The sequence below is a fragment of the Ammospiza caudacuta genome, chromosome 1, assembly GCF_027887145.1.
Source record: "Ammospiza caudacuta isolate bAmmCau1 chromosome 1, bAmmCau1.pri, whole genome shotgun sequence".
Classification (NCBI taxonomy): Eukaryota; Metazoa; Chordata; class Aves; order Passeriformes; family Passerellidae; genus Ammospiza; species Ammospiza caudacuta.
Genome location: NC_080593.1, coordinates 90,013,925 through 90,027,115, shown reverse-complemented (window position 1 = coordinate 90,027,115; position 13,191 = coordinate 90,013,925). Strand labels below are relative to the sequence as shown.

The 13,191-nt window shown below is 36.4% G+C and overlaps 1 protein-coding gene across 2 annotated transcripts in view; it reads right to left on the bottom strand.

The window, feature by feature from the left end:
- Positions 1-13,191, bottom strand: part of LOC131568899 (poly(rC)-binding protein 3-like) — a 496,267-nt gene that overhangs the window by 400,206 nt on the left and 82,870 nt on the right. For both annotated transcript variants that reach the window (XM_058821076.1, XM_058821067.1), the window contains exon 2: positions 11,003-11,142. The gene's annotated coding sequence lies outside the window, so the exon portion shown is untranslated. The remainder of the gene's footprint in view (positions 1-11,002; positions 11,143-13,191) is intronic.

Sequence of the window (13,191 nt, the reverse complement as noted above, 5' to 3'; positions counted from 1 at the left end):
CCAATGAGAAACAAGGAATAAAGAATTGCCTGATTTTCTTAATGCCTTCTCACTGGGTGAGTTTGCTCCTTTATTTTTGTCCTAGAAGGCCATATGTATTCTCTTTGCCATCTGTTAGAGGTGTGGCAGTTATCTTCTGTTAATTGGGCAGTTTTTCTTTATCTCTTCCACAAACCAATCCACCCCCCAGGGGGACATCTGCTGTTAATGGGCTATTGAATGTCACTGCATGATTGGTAAAAATTACAGCATGCCATTGTGAGATGCTCTGCCCAGAGGGAGGAGCCAAGCATTCCTAACTGGATATAATCTGCGATTTTGGGACACCAGAACAGCCTTTCCACTGGATTCCTAGAGGAACAGCTGCCTTTTCTACTGGATCTTCAGAGGGAGACACCTTTCTACAGGATTCCTCCTCCAACAGAACCACACCTGACACTGCAGGAGGACTGCAGCCACCATCCAATTGGACTGCTACCAACACCCTGACCAACAGGGTGACAGGTTATGTTCTGACTCTGTCAGTGTTGTTTTATATTACTGCATTGTTTATTTTTTTATTTTCTTCCCTAATAAAGTACTGTTATTCCTGCTCCCATATCTTTGCCTGAGAGTCCCCCTTAATTTCAAGTTTATAACGATTCAGAGGGAGGGGATTTACAGTTTCCAGTTCAGGAGAAGCTCCTCCCTTCCTTAGCAGACACCTGTCTTTTCAAACCAAGACAATTTTGTAGGCACCTCTTACTGCAGGGGCTTCCAGCACTTCCCCTCCTATCTGTACCAACATATGTGTGAGTAAATATTTGCATTTCCCCTCACTGGTCTGATTTCTTCCCACTTTCTCGACCTCATACTGCTCCTCATAGTGACCCTCATATTCCTACACTCCCACCAGTCCTTTTCTCCTTTTACTGTCTCCAGTAGAGTAAAGAAATAAAGCTAGAAAAGAGATCAATGAGCATCCATAACCCAGTAAGAACTCATTCTATGTATTAGGTTTTCAAATGATATTTCAATACAAATTTATCACCTCCCTTCCAGTGGCTAGTAAAGCACTCAGGCAAACAGCACCCTCTCTAGCCTACTGCTTTAATGATGCTTAAAATTCTTAAATAAAACAGAATCAGTTCTCAATCATTCCAAGTATAGAAAGCAGTTTTACACTACTTTTTTTTTTTTTTCCCAGCTACCATCAACCATAAATACACAGAAATTATCAAATTAATTTTGCTTATGACTCAGTAAATACACACAATAATACACTTCTCGGTACATAGTTTTTATTAAAGAAAACATAATGACAGTAGAATTATCCAAGTACTTGAAATAATTCATTTTAGACCTGTTACATGACTGGGACCCTAAAAGCCCTTCACTATCTTGGACACTTAACAAGGAACAAGAGAAAACCCTCCTGCCTGCTTAAGCAAGCACTTGCCCTACAGCAAAATGAGAAGAGCTTCTCACATTAATGAGGGAATGCTTCCCAGCAGTCCTGCAGAAGTAGCAAGATGTTTGATTTTCACTCCATTTTACTCTAGATATTACTTCCTTCACTTGTACAGACACAACCTTAGCATCAGTCACACTGTTGACTCTTTCATGCTGTTTACCCCAGACAATAAGAATCTCAGGGTGTGGCTGGACTGCCCATAAGCCTGAAACCTGTGTAAGAATTGCATTTAGCATAAAATCTCAGGTAGACTCCAGTAGTCTCATATTGTGTAAGTGAAAAAACAGCTGACCTGAGAATGTGCAGTCCCACAACAGGATTGCACTCAGATGTGAAGCTGAGCTGTACATTTTACATTCAAACAGCTTTTTTGACATTTGGATGCTTTGCAGACCAAGGGGTCAGATATGAATTCAAGTCAAGCCAGGCACTCAGTTACTTTACAGCATGTCCCAAGACAGAAAGGATGGTTGAAATTTTGCATCTGCTCTTTTGAAGACCTGGTCAACAAATACAAAGGAGAAAATACAGACCAACCGTTTGAGTAAGGACAGGTGTGTCAGACTCAAAGAGGAAAGGTATTGTGCTTTGAATGTCTTTGCTCTTTGACCTTTGGTGACAAAATGTTGCCAGCAACTGGCAAAATAAGAACAAAGTTCCCCAATGATGAGTTTAATATAAAAACTTGTTCAGAGAGAGGTTTTTTTTCAGGTTCTCACTGAATGTCGTGCTTGGCTTTATGGCTTGTCACAGCTGAGATGATTCTTAATCAGAGCTCCTTTAAAAACACAGTGAATAGATAATAATATCTGGAAAACTAGGACATTAAAACTTTGATTCACATTGCACATCTCTCTAGTCTTATCATGCATTATGCATAGCTGTACTATATTTTGAAGGAAACTGCTGTGACGTGTTTTCAGTGTGAGATATATGCATGACTACAGTCCACAGCATATCAAGAAAACAGGATTCTGATCTGTGGAAGACATTCACATAATTAGGCAAAACTGCAATACAGGAACATTTTGCCCCAAACCAGAAATATTTTGGGCTGATAATGAAACAGTTGGATTCCATATTAACACAAGCATATTTTGTGAGTGTGATAGTTTACGTGCCTCAGCAGCCCAGTGTCAAGGAAAATTAGCTTCCCTAAAACTCCAGTTTGCCATGTGAAGTCTGTCATTGGAATTAATCAAACTCCTGTTAGTATGCAATAAAGATCCATAGCTGCCTCCTTTTATTGTGTTAGTTTTGCTTTTTAAAGCAATGGTAATTATTGACAAATTGGTATTTACTCTGATCTCTTTAGCTGTTATGTAGATAAATTTTCATCCTTTTAATTTACTTGGCAGTGCTAATATCATATCCCCACTTTAATGATGTGCCTGAATTTAAAGATTCATAAATTCATTACTACAGTACATATCAAGGTTAAAAGAGGGAGAATTCCCTTATCAGTATGAAGGACCCGTACAGTTTACAGCAATGCTAGATGAAATTACCCTTTTGTCTTTCAATAAGCAGAAATCTCCTGCAGTGGCAAATGTTCATAATGGACTGTTTAATCTTGACAATCATCTGAAAAGCATCTAATTCAATTAAAGCTTTAGGCCAAAGCGATCTCTCTTTTAACAATTAAATATTTATGTTAACACACATATCACTTAATTGGCATAACATATCAAAGGATATTAAATGATTCTACAGTGTGCAAGGACTAAAAAAAAAGGGTCTAGCACAGGTTTAAAAGCCTTTTCTCTATTAAACACTAAATAAAAAATTGCAACTGTGAGAAAGGGCACCAAAGATGCAATCATAAGCAAGAATTAAGAAAACTGAGAATTTAATGACCATTAGCTCTATGCTATGCTAACTGGTGGCAGTACAAGCTGTATGATGAGACACCAGAACTGCTGTGCTCACAGAAGCCACATTAGCTAATGCTGGAAATTGAGGGAAGGAACAGGAGCAGAGATTAGAGAGCTCTTAAACTCAACAGTAGGCCTGTGTATGCTTGGTCATTAATCATTGCTGAACACTCAATTCCAGAGCTGTGCCAAAGCTGCTATAAGCGGCACAATGCAATCTATGTCAACATGAACGGTATAAGGAAACAATATTTAACAGGCTACATCATCTCAACAAAGATCAAAAGAATGTATCACATTTCATTCCATTATCTGGCAGAGCCACACAGAATTTAAATATGAGAAAGCCACACTAATTGGAAACATCATTTTCAGGCTTTTTTTATGCCTTCTTCCTAGGGAATTAGAACATATCTGTGAAGGGGAGGAGGTGAGAATTTGTCTGAATAGTTGCTAAAATTAACTAAAATGTGCAGTTACAGGACATCTCTTCAGTTAACAAGGATTACTGACACCATTTTATTTAGTGAGAAGTTGACTTCTACACTACCAAGTAGCTCAATGAGGAACATTCAAGCAATTTAATGGGCAAAAATAATAAATTAACCTCTTACATGCTACTTTTTTGGGTCTTACAGGGTCTTCTGTTAAAATAGTTCTGTTTTTAAAATTTCTCTATCAAAGGCAAAATATAAAAAAAAACCCAAAACCTTTTGTAGCAGGTCCCTTCAAGGGATTAGCTGTGATGTAGATATGTGTGATTACCCATTTATACAGCCATTGGAAGTGTAAAAGCTGTTCATCCATGTTGCAAATATTAGCAAATAAAGCCTGTTTAAGCTAAAGTGTCAACACTTAAAGCTGGCATGAACAGATGCTGCTACCAAATGTAGCCCTGGATCTCTCAGCTAACATTGCTGCCTTTGTGGGTGTAACCCAGGCTGGCTCCTTCCAGAAACACTTGTGGTAACACCAGAGAAAACACAGGCTAAGAAATAAAGCTGTTGGGTGGAAGGAGGGCAGGATCTCATCCTTCAGTGGCAGTAGAAGTTTAAAGTTCTTGATCTCACGTCCACCCTCTTCCCTAGAAGCAGAAAAGCAAGCAAACCTAAAACCAGGGGAACTCTTCATTTTACATTCCAGAATTATTTGCCACAACCAACCAAGAGTGTACTTCCAATTATTTGCTAGTGAAAGAAGAAAATATGACACCTTGTCTGAAAGCACAGCAACAAACATTTTAGAATTGAAGCCCTTCTTAGAGGAAAGCATGCCAAAGGATAAGTAACAAATATCTGGTAAATAAGGAGAACTATGTGAGAAGATAAGGCAATTTTAAAAATGGAGTTGTGCTATGCAGAAACAAAAAATGGAGATACAAGGTGCAAATCTCCTTGGTGTAACATCCCAAAAATGAAACACAGTCATGTCATTACTAGTCATTACAAGTTGTTTTACCATATACTTCTCAGAAATACAGTCTGTGTACTCTACCAAGGGTTTATCTTCAAAATTATGTCAATATCTAGTATTTATTTCAAACTTCAGTGAGTTTGAAAAGCTTGCTCCTTATACACAGCCTGATCACTACTACACTCACACGCACTTTTTCAGGAGCAGCTGTTTATGAATCTTTCCAATGCATTTCTTTGCACATTCCTTTGACTATTTGCAATGAACTTTCTCACTATGAATTACTATAAAACAGATTATATTGTATTCATCAGGATTCTAGGGTCACGTTCTACAGTTAAGAAAAACAGTTTTTTCCTCTGGCCACCTTTAGAAACAGAAGGAAGTATACACAAAAGATTTATTCAGGAAACTCCAATCTAAGATGAACTGAGCAGTGGATGGTTTCCTCAGAAATATAATGTGAAATGGCTGTACTTGGTCACAATGTATAGTTCGGTACTCTGTCTTTGATAAAAGGTAACAACAGATATTCGTGGTGATAAAACAATTAAGAATCAGTCAAATATAGAAATTTTGTAACCCTTGTGTTTGGGACTTTCTGAGCCTGGACTGTTTTATTCTTATTCAGTCTTGATACATCACTTTAAAATATATTTTTAAAATAAGCATTGAAACCATACATACTTTCAGCAGCTAAAATAGTGTAGAAATTAGAGTATTTCTGTATGTTCTAAAAATTTTGCAACTTCTTTTCATGACTTCTGTTTCTTGTCTTATCAAAAACACTGAATACTTGGCTATCTTTAACAATGCAATTTCATATTCAATCACATCATATTAGAGTTTTCTTTTTTTGAAGGTAGGTGAAAAACTAGGCAATAAAATAATAGGTGATATTCAGTGTCAATAAATTCAAATTAATATGTACAGAAAAGAAAATGCCCTCTTTACAAATACTCTGCTAGGTTTGAACTAGCTATCACTGTTGATGAAACAGATCTCAAAATCAGCATGGACATTTTAGTGAAAACATCTAGGTAGTTTCAGTGTTGATCAAAAAAGCAAATAGATCAGTATTGACAACCTGCAAAGGAACAGAAAAAAACCCAGAAAACAGATTTTATCAACTAATATTAAAGAAACAATAAACTAAGAATAATATTAATAATAAAGATAATATAAAATTATATCAAAATAATTTTGTATTATTATTATTATTATTATTATTATTTGTTGTTGTTGTTGTTACTATGCTAATGTAAGCAAATAGCATGGCTCCATGCCTCCACTGATTCAGAGTTCTGCTCTACATTCTGTGAGATAAAACAGAGTAAGACACAACAAGGTATATATTGTACACTGCAACAAACAGGGATCTCAACAAGTTGTAAGACTGGGCCAACAGGAATTGAATCATATTTAACAAAGATCTTTATAGGATCCTGCATCTGTGATGGAATAATCCTGAATAGCAGTCCAAAGACTGAGCTGTGCATCCTTGCAGCAATGAAACCAACCTGGGGCCTTGACTGCAGCAGCCAAAGTAAACCCAGCAGATGAAAGTTTGTCACTGCTTTGTTTGGTATTTGTTAGGTCACACTTGGAATATTGTGTCCAGTTCTGGACTCCCACCTCAAAAGAGACATTGAAGAACTGGAGATGGTTCAGTGAAGGGCCCCTAAGCTGATGCCCGTTGAAAGGTAAATGGAATTCAGTTTAATCAACTGGAAGGGAGGGGAGAGTCTAATCACATACTTTCAATGTGTGATTATAATATTTAGAGAGGGAGATAGCTATGGAGAAAATAGAGATACTCTTTTCGCAAGGACACAGCAAGAGGAAAAGAAGCAATGAGCATCACTTGCTTAAAAAGGCAATTTCATCAGACTACGGGAAGAAGTTCTTTGCTGTGAGAACAACCATACATTGGAACAGGTTGTCTAGAGAAGTTGTGGAACCTCCCTTAGTGGAAGTAATTCAAGACTTGTCTTGTTGGACCAATGGATAACTTCATCCAAACCCCTGCTGTCAGCTATAGGTGGGCTAAATGACCTCCAGAGGCTCCTTCCAATCTAGAATTTTCCCTGCTAGATGGGAGGGCAGCAGGTGCAATGAAATTTCTGAAGCAGCTTCCACAGCAGGCAAGAAGTAGCAGACCAGCACTTTTTAACAATGAAAAGACAGAAGACAGAAAGAGGGGAGACTGAGGTTTACAGGATCATGAAAGACCCAGAGAAGATAAGTAGGGAACAGAAACTCAGCCTTTTCACAGTACAGGAAGGAGGGGATATAAAATGAAATTTTCAAAGGGAAGGCTTGAAAGACACCAAAGTACTTTTACCCACAAAACATAACTGACCTGTGAAACACACTGATTTATATTTTTTGAGTATCAAAAGAATAAAGGGAATCAAAAAGACATGCTAAAACTAGTCCATCAAGGCTGTTAATAGGAAAGCTGCAGAATCAAACACTGGACAGGATGTCACCAAATGCAGAAGTGACAGAACACAGAGATTATACGACAAGGCTCATGGGATGGACTCAGGCCTTTTCTGAAAGGATTTTATATATTTGGAAAACAGAAGTAAATTGGAAAAATGATTCTCATTTTACATTTAAAAAAATTAATTCTGATGTCTTCACTGCCATGTCTGAATCAGGACACGTTTTGGTGGTGTTTTTTCTCTGTGGTTTTTTTTTTGCTTGTTTGTTTTTGGCTTTTTTTTTCTCTTTCCTTTCTTTTAGTAGTATTTTTTAATAAGATTTCCACTAAAAAGCTTAATTCTTTTCCTGAGGACAAAATTAAATCCCACAAAATAAATGAAATTTCTGAGCTCTTGGACAGCTGACTACATGACAACCACCATTTGCCCTATTTTTCCTTTTTTAACTGATGCTCGAAGCACTGAGATGGAAGAAGGATCATGCATATGATTACAGCAACAGTGGGAATTCTCCTGGCTTTACAAATGAGAACCATGGCTTACCACAGGGAAGCCACAGAATGCCTTAAGGCCCTGACAGTAGCAGCCTGTCTAAACCTGCTGTGCAGCAGGATTTGTTTCTTAAAATCCACAATTTACATCTTTTTGCTAGAAGGAAGCTTGCACATTTTCCTATTAAAAATAATAATAATAATAAAAAAATGTAGTAAAAGTGTAGATTTTGTCAGTAACCTTTGCTAAGTGTTTATTTCTTTCTTCTAACTGAAAGGCTCCAAGGGAAACCTGACTCGTTTACAAGTGAAAGATGAGCTCGCATGCATTTTGTTGGTAGCAAACAGATCAGAACACGATGCTGCAATGCTGCCCCATCAGAGCAGAGCTCTGGTTGGTTCATTTTCCCTGTCACACAAACTCACAGGTAGCTAAGGATAGCTAAGTTGCTCAGCCACAGCAAGAAGGGTGCAGGACAGGACAGCCATAACACATACCTCCATTGGGATCAAAGTAACAATGTCAACTGGTTTAATTTCAGCAATAGTTTCCTATTCTAAATGTTTTATGAACTAATGCAGGGCAGAAGTACTGATATCCAAATATCCTTAGGTTTTTACATATTGCTAACATTAAACGTCTAGATTTCCTGCTTTTTTTTTTTTTTTTTTTTTTTTTTCCTGTAGTGAAGTACCAAAATCAAATAGCGGTATTTTAGGATGATACACGACTTTCTTTAACGCTGTGCATTACAATCATTCTGTCAAAATATTGATAAGAAATTCAAATCCAGATTTGAGTCATTACAGCACATAGCTCAACCACTTGCTTCCCAAAATAAATAGCAAAGAATTAAACTTCTTTCAGGTTTGCTTTTTGAAAGTCCTTAAAAAATCAGAGGTCAATCAATGTGCCTGTTCATATATAAAGGTCTCATTTATCAGATCCATTGTGAAGTATCATTTCATTCTCCTGTGATCAAGTGCTGATTCTTGAAAGGACTCAATTCTGTTAATACAAAATCTCTGTATATTCAATGAAAAAGAAACAGATTTTTTTTTTTGCAGATGGTTGTAAGCAATTGTCTAAAAGTGCTGAAATTTGCTTTTATTTCAAACCACTTAATTAATTTCCTATTGTAGTCATTTGCAAACTGTAATTTATCAATTTGTTTTCATTTGTGACAGTCAATTGTGAACTTCAGCAAAGATATTCTTTGGGTTGCCTTGGTTTCATCATAGAAGGGATACATTTCTGTTTTCTGGTATGTTTGAATAGGCCAAGGAACTGGAGCAAGAATATCCAGCAGATTATCTGGACTTTAAATACAAAGAAAAAAAAAGAAGAGAGCCATCCAACCATCCAACTCTACACACTTGAATAACAATGTTAATCTGGTGGGATTTAATGTAGAAGTAGCAAATATTGAGTTATGTGGATGATCATGAAAGATTGGTGTGTTGGACAATGGATTTTACAAGATTTTTTTAAAATCTAGGACAGAAAACCTTAGAATCAATAGAATAATTAATGTTAATTGCATGCATGCATTGCTTTAAGATGTTCTTCTCACTTGTAAAAAAATGAAATTATGAGTCACTGATAGAATAAATAAATATAATATATCCTATATTCTACATAAATATAGGCTAGATAAATATACTCTTTAGAAAAATGAAGAGAACAACTCATTTAATCTGAAATTATGATACATTTAAATTGATCACAAATTATTCTTTAAATAATTTTTTTCAGAATAAATAAACCAGATTAGCATTATTCTAATACAGTTTCAAATACTTTTGCCCCCATTTTGTTGTTATTTGGCATACAATTGACAAAGTGGAAAAGGTTTGTTGATCTATTTCATTGAGATGATGAGCTATTATAAGCAGATAATCAATGAGTTTCAGATATGGTTGTCAGCTTCTTAAACACAAACAGAATATTAAACTTTGGAGAAGAACAGAACTGATGTTATTATACTGTGATCCTAAGTCAAGTTTTTTTTCCAGTCACTATGAATATAAAAAACACAAAATAAAATTACTGAGTGCTCTACAGCTGCTGCACTTAAAATACTCCAAGGTGCATTTTTTTGTCAAATGGCTTTTAAAATCCATCTACGTTGCAGTAATGGAAGCACACAGCAATTAATCACAAGCTAATTTTTTAAATGGAAGGCCTAGAGGATAAAATACCGACTTTTCCACTAACATCAACCCTGTGTACATATTGTCAACCACCATCCATAAATTCAAAAACTACAAAATGCTACATTCTCTCATCATTTTTTCTCAAGCTGGCAATCTGTGCCTAACACAAGGACTTATGAGTCAGCAGTTCATTTGCATGTTACCCCAGAAGACAAAAAAAAATTGTTATTTTTGTTTGGGTTTAGAGTTGTTTGTAAGGAGACTAAAAAGGGAAAATTATAATCAGGCTTGATTACTCTAAAACAACGGGTTCATTCAGATCACACACAATCAGTTTATCAGACCTGAAATGCTAGCATATGAAAATGTATGCATGGTTAATGTGCAGTATTTCTAGCTATTTTACTTCAACTAGGACACTATATTGTGAATGTTGAAAGATTTCTGCAATCAAAATTGCATTATCAAAGTGATAAAATTCTGATCAGCACAAGTTAAATGCCTTAGTACATAGATTAGTTTGGTTCCTTTATCCAGCACAACTTCAGGAGCTAATCTCTTTTCAGGACAGATCCTACCTGCATGCATACAGAAATCTACAGCATCTAAAATTCTACCTCGTCCTGGCCTGTTTACAACTCAGTATTCTGACATTTCTTATGGGATTTCATGTTTTCAAACATGATAAGGTCAATCCCCTCACTCCATCCATAAATCAGAGGAACATATGAAGTAAAGAATCCGAATGGGAGCACTCTTACTTCTCTGACTCCTGAGCTGGTTCTTTGCAGTTTCTAGCACAATTCAATCCAGTCTTGCTGCACAGCAAGAAATGACCGTATGAAATAATGTGGTGGCACACTGTCTGGGAGTGCACCATTTGGAAGAGAAAATAGTACAGTTCCCCAGATCTCCCAGTTATTTGTTGTTTGGCTGTGCTTTTTCTTCAGCACTTCCCTTCTCTGGCAACCTGAGGCTGGAGCAAGACAACAGGCTAACTTGGCCATGGCTATCAGAAATCACACCAGGACTCAGACCACTGTCTGATATATAAGTAAATTGTTCTGATCAGATTTTCCTGCCTGACAGTCCTTGCTTTGTTTTGAGATCACAAAATTTTGCTCTATTCCTGTTACAAATACCTTTTTGGTTACCAATACTTACAGCAGATCACTCAATGCTCTGGAGTGTAAACTCTTGCTTTTTCTCGCCTCAAATCATATCATGCCATGCTCTCTTAGCCAACAAATTTGCTTCAAATTCAGTTCTACCCTTCTTCCATGGGCTGAGCTTACTTCCTCCTCCTACAACAGAGGGAAACACCAGGGAATTGTTAATTTCCTTCCTTTTTGTATTAAGGGACAGAAAGGAGAGCAGGATACAAGCTAGCCTTTGGTCCCAGGATGTGGGATATCACAGCAGGGCAGTGTTAGGTTAAATGCAGCTTCTCGTTCATTCTCTCTAAATACATTTTGCTGCACAAGGAGAGAAGAACACCTACAATGTGATTTAGATAAATTATTCTAAATACTGCACTGTAACTCAGTTTTGCAGTCATTCTGAGCCCTTCTTCCAAGACAAGAGGTGATCCTCAGAAGCGTTTGGGATTTACATGCTAAAGTCAGTGACCTCCTGCTTGTCAGCAAAGAGACCAGGTCCCACTTCTTCACTTTCAGATTCTTTTCACAAGCTGGCAAACAAGCTCTCTTCTATGTCTGTTGATAATATGCCAGCAATATCTAAAATTATTTTAATTCTAGGTTAGGGAGCCACTGCACTTGTGTTTTAGGAAGAAAAATATATTTCAATGCAACCCAACCTGCAGAAAATGGTTTGCTTGGTTAATTTTAATAAAAACATCATTTATCTTGTCCCAAGCACCTCACACTCTACTAAGATGTTCTCTTCTATATTAATGAGGAAGAGGAAAAGAGGGATTTTTCTTCCTTTGAAGTAGATTTACTTCTCCACAGAGAAACAAGCAACATATCAAACAAACATACCTGCTTCCAAAAAGGTTACTGACTGCATCACCTTCCTTTGTCATATAATTAGTGAAAGCAAGAGCAAGTGTGCGAGATAAAGAGTAAGCCCTGAGAGAGAAATTTATCTTTCAAAAAACAAAAAATGGACTATATGAAGCTAAAAGCAATGGTGAACCATGAAAGTTGAGTGCAAAAAACTGACTGCCCAGCAGACATGGAAGCAAAAGTGTGAACTATGATAAAGGTGGAATTGTCCACTTTTCAACATTTTGTGGCCACTGATTAAACCATTTCTGTTGTTTCCCATTAAAGTTGATGATATGGATCAAATAAGAAGGAGAAGTTGAGTTAGGTCATAAATATTACATTCCAAAACAGAAAAAACTAACAACATTTATTACCTCTATTTCAAAAGTCAATAACCATAATTTCACCTATGACAATGTTCAGGATTATGCTTCTAAGATTTGATATAAATGTCCTGAAACTGCCTCAAATTGCAAGTGAATTGTTACAGAGATAAAACCTCACTGAGATTTCAGGATGGAAGTATGGCAAGAAAAGGTGTCAGAATTGAACCCCTCACAGTCATATTTAATAGGATATGGTGAAATCAGTGTTTCTATCAATAACTTCAACCAGCTTATAAAAAAGACAAAATGAATAATACTTATTCATTTTCCAATGGCAGTAACACAGAAAAAAGTTTTGCTTGAGTAACTAATATCCCTGATTTTGCCTTCAATATACTACTAGAGCTTTAAGGCTTCCTATTTAACAGGATGTGGGGGTTTTTTAGTAGTGACATAAAAAACATTGGAATTTTGTGCCATTTAAAAATCTAATTTCAATTTGGATTTTATTTCCTGCTAGTAAATCCAAAATAACACTTTTATGTTGTTTGACAAAACTATAAAACTGCCCATATATATATCAACTGCTCCTCATTAAGAGGTGCTCTCACATCAGCATTCCTCTCTCCCCACAAAACAGATGTAATGTCATTTTACAATATATAATTCTAAGTTAGCAACATCAGTAAGGCTGAATTACAAAAACCAAGCAGTTGTTGGCAGACAACATAAACAATTTGTCTAAACTGTTTTCCCACAGATACATTTCTAATTCCTTTCTCCAAAACCCCTCAAACTTATTCTGTGATTTATTCTCCAGACTATGGCTTTGAAAACAATGTATTATTCCATTCTGGGAACAGGAGGAGGTGAAGCATTTTTTATGGAGTTTCATTTAAATTTAACATTTTAGAGAATTTAGGTCTCAGTGCTGCTTCCACTGAAGTCATTGGGAGTTTCAACACTGATACTAGTAGGAAAAAAAACCCGACAGGATTGAGATGGGACAGGTTTA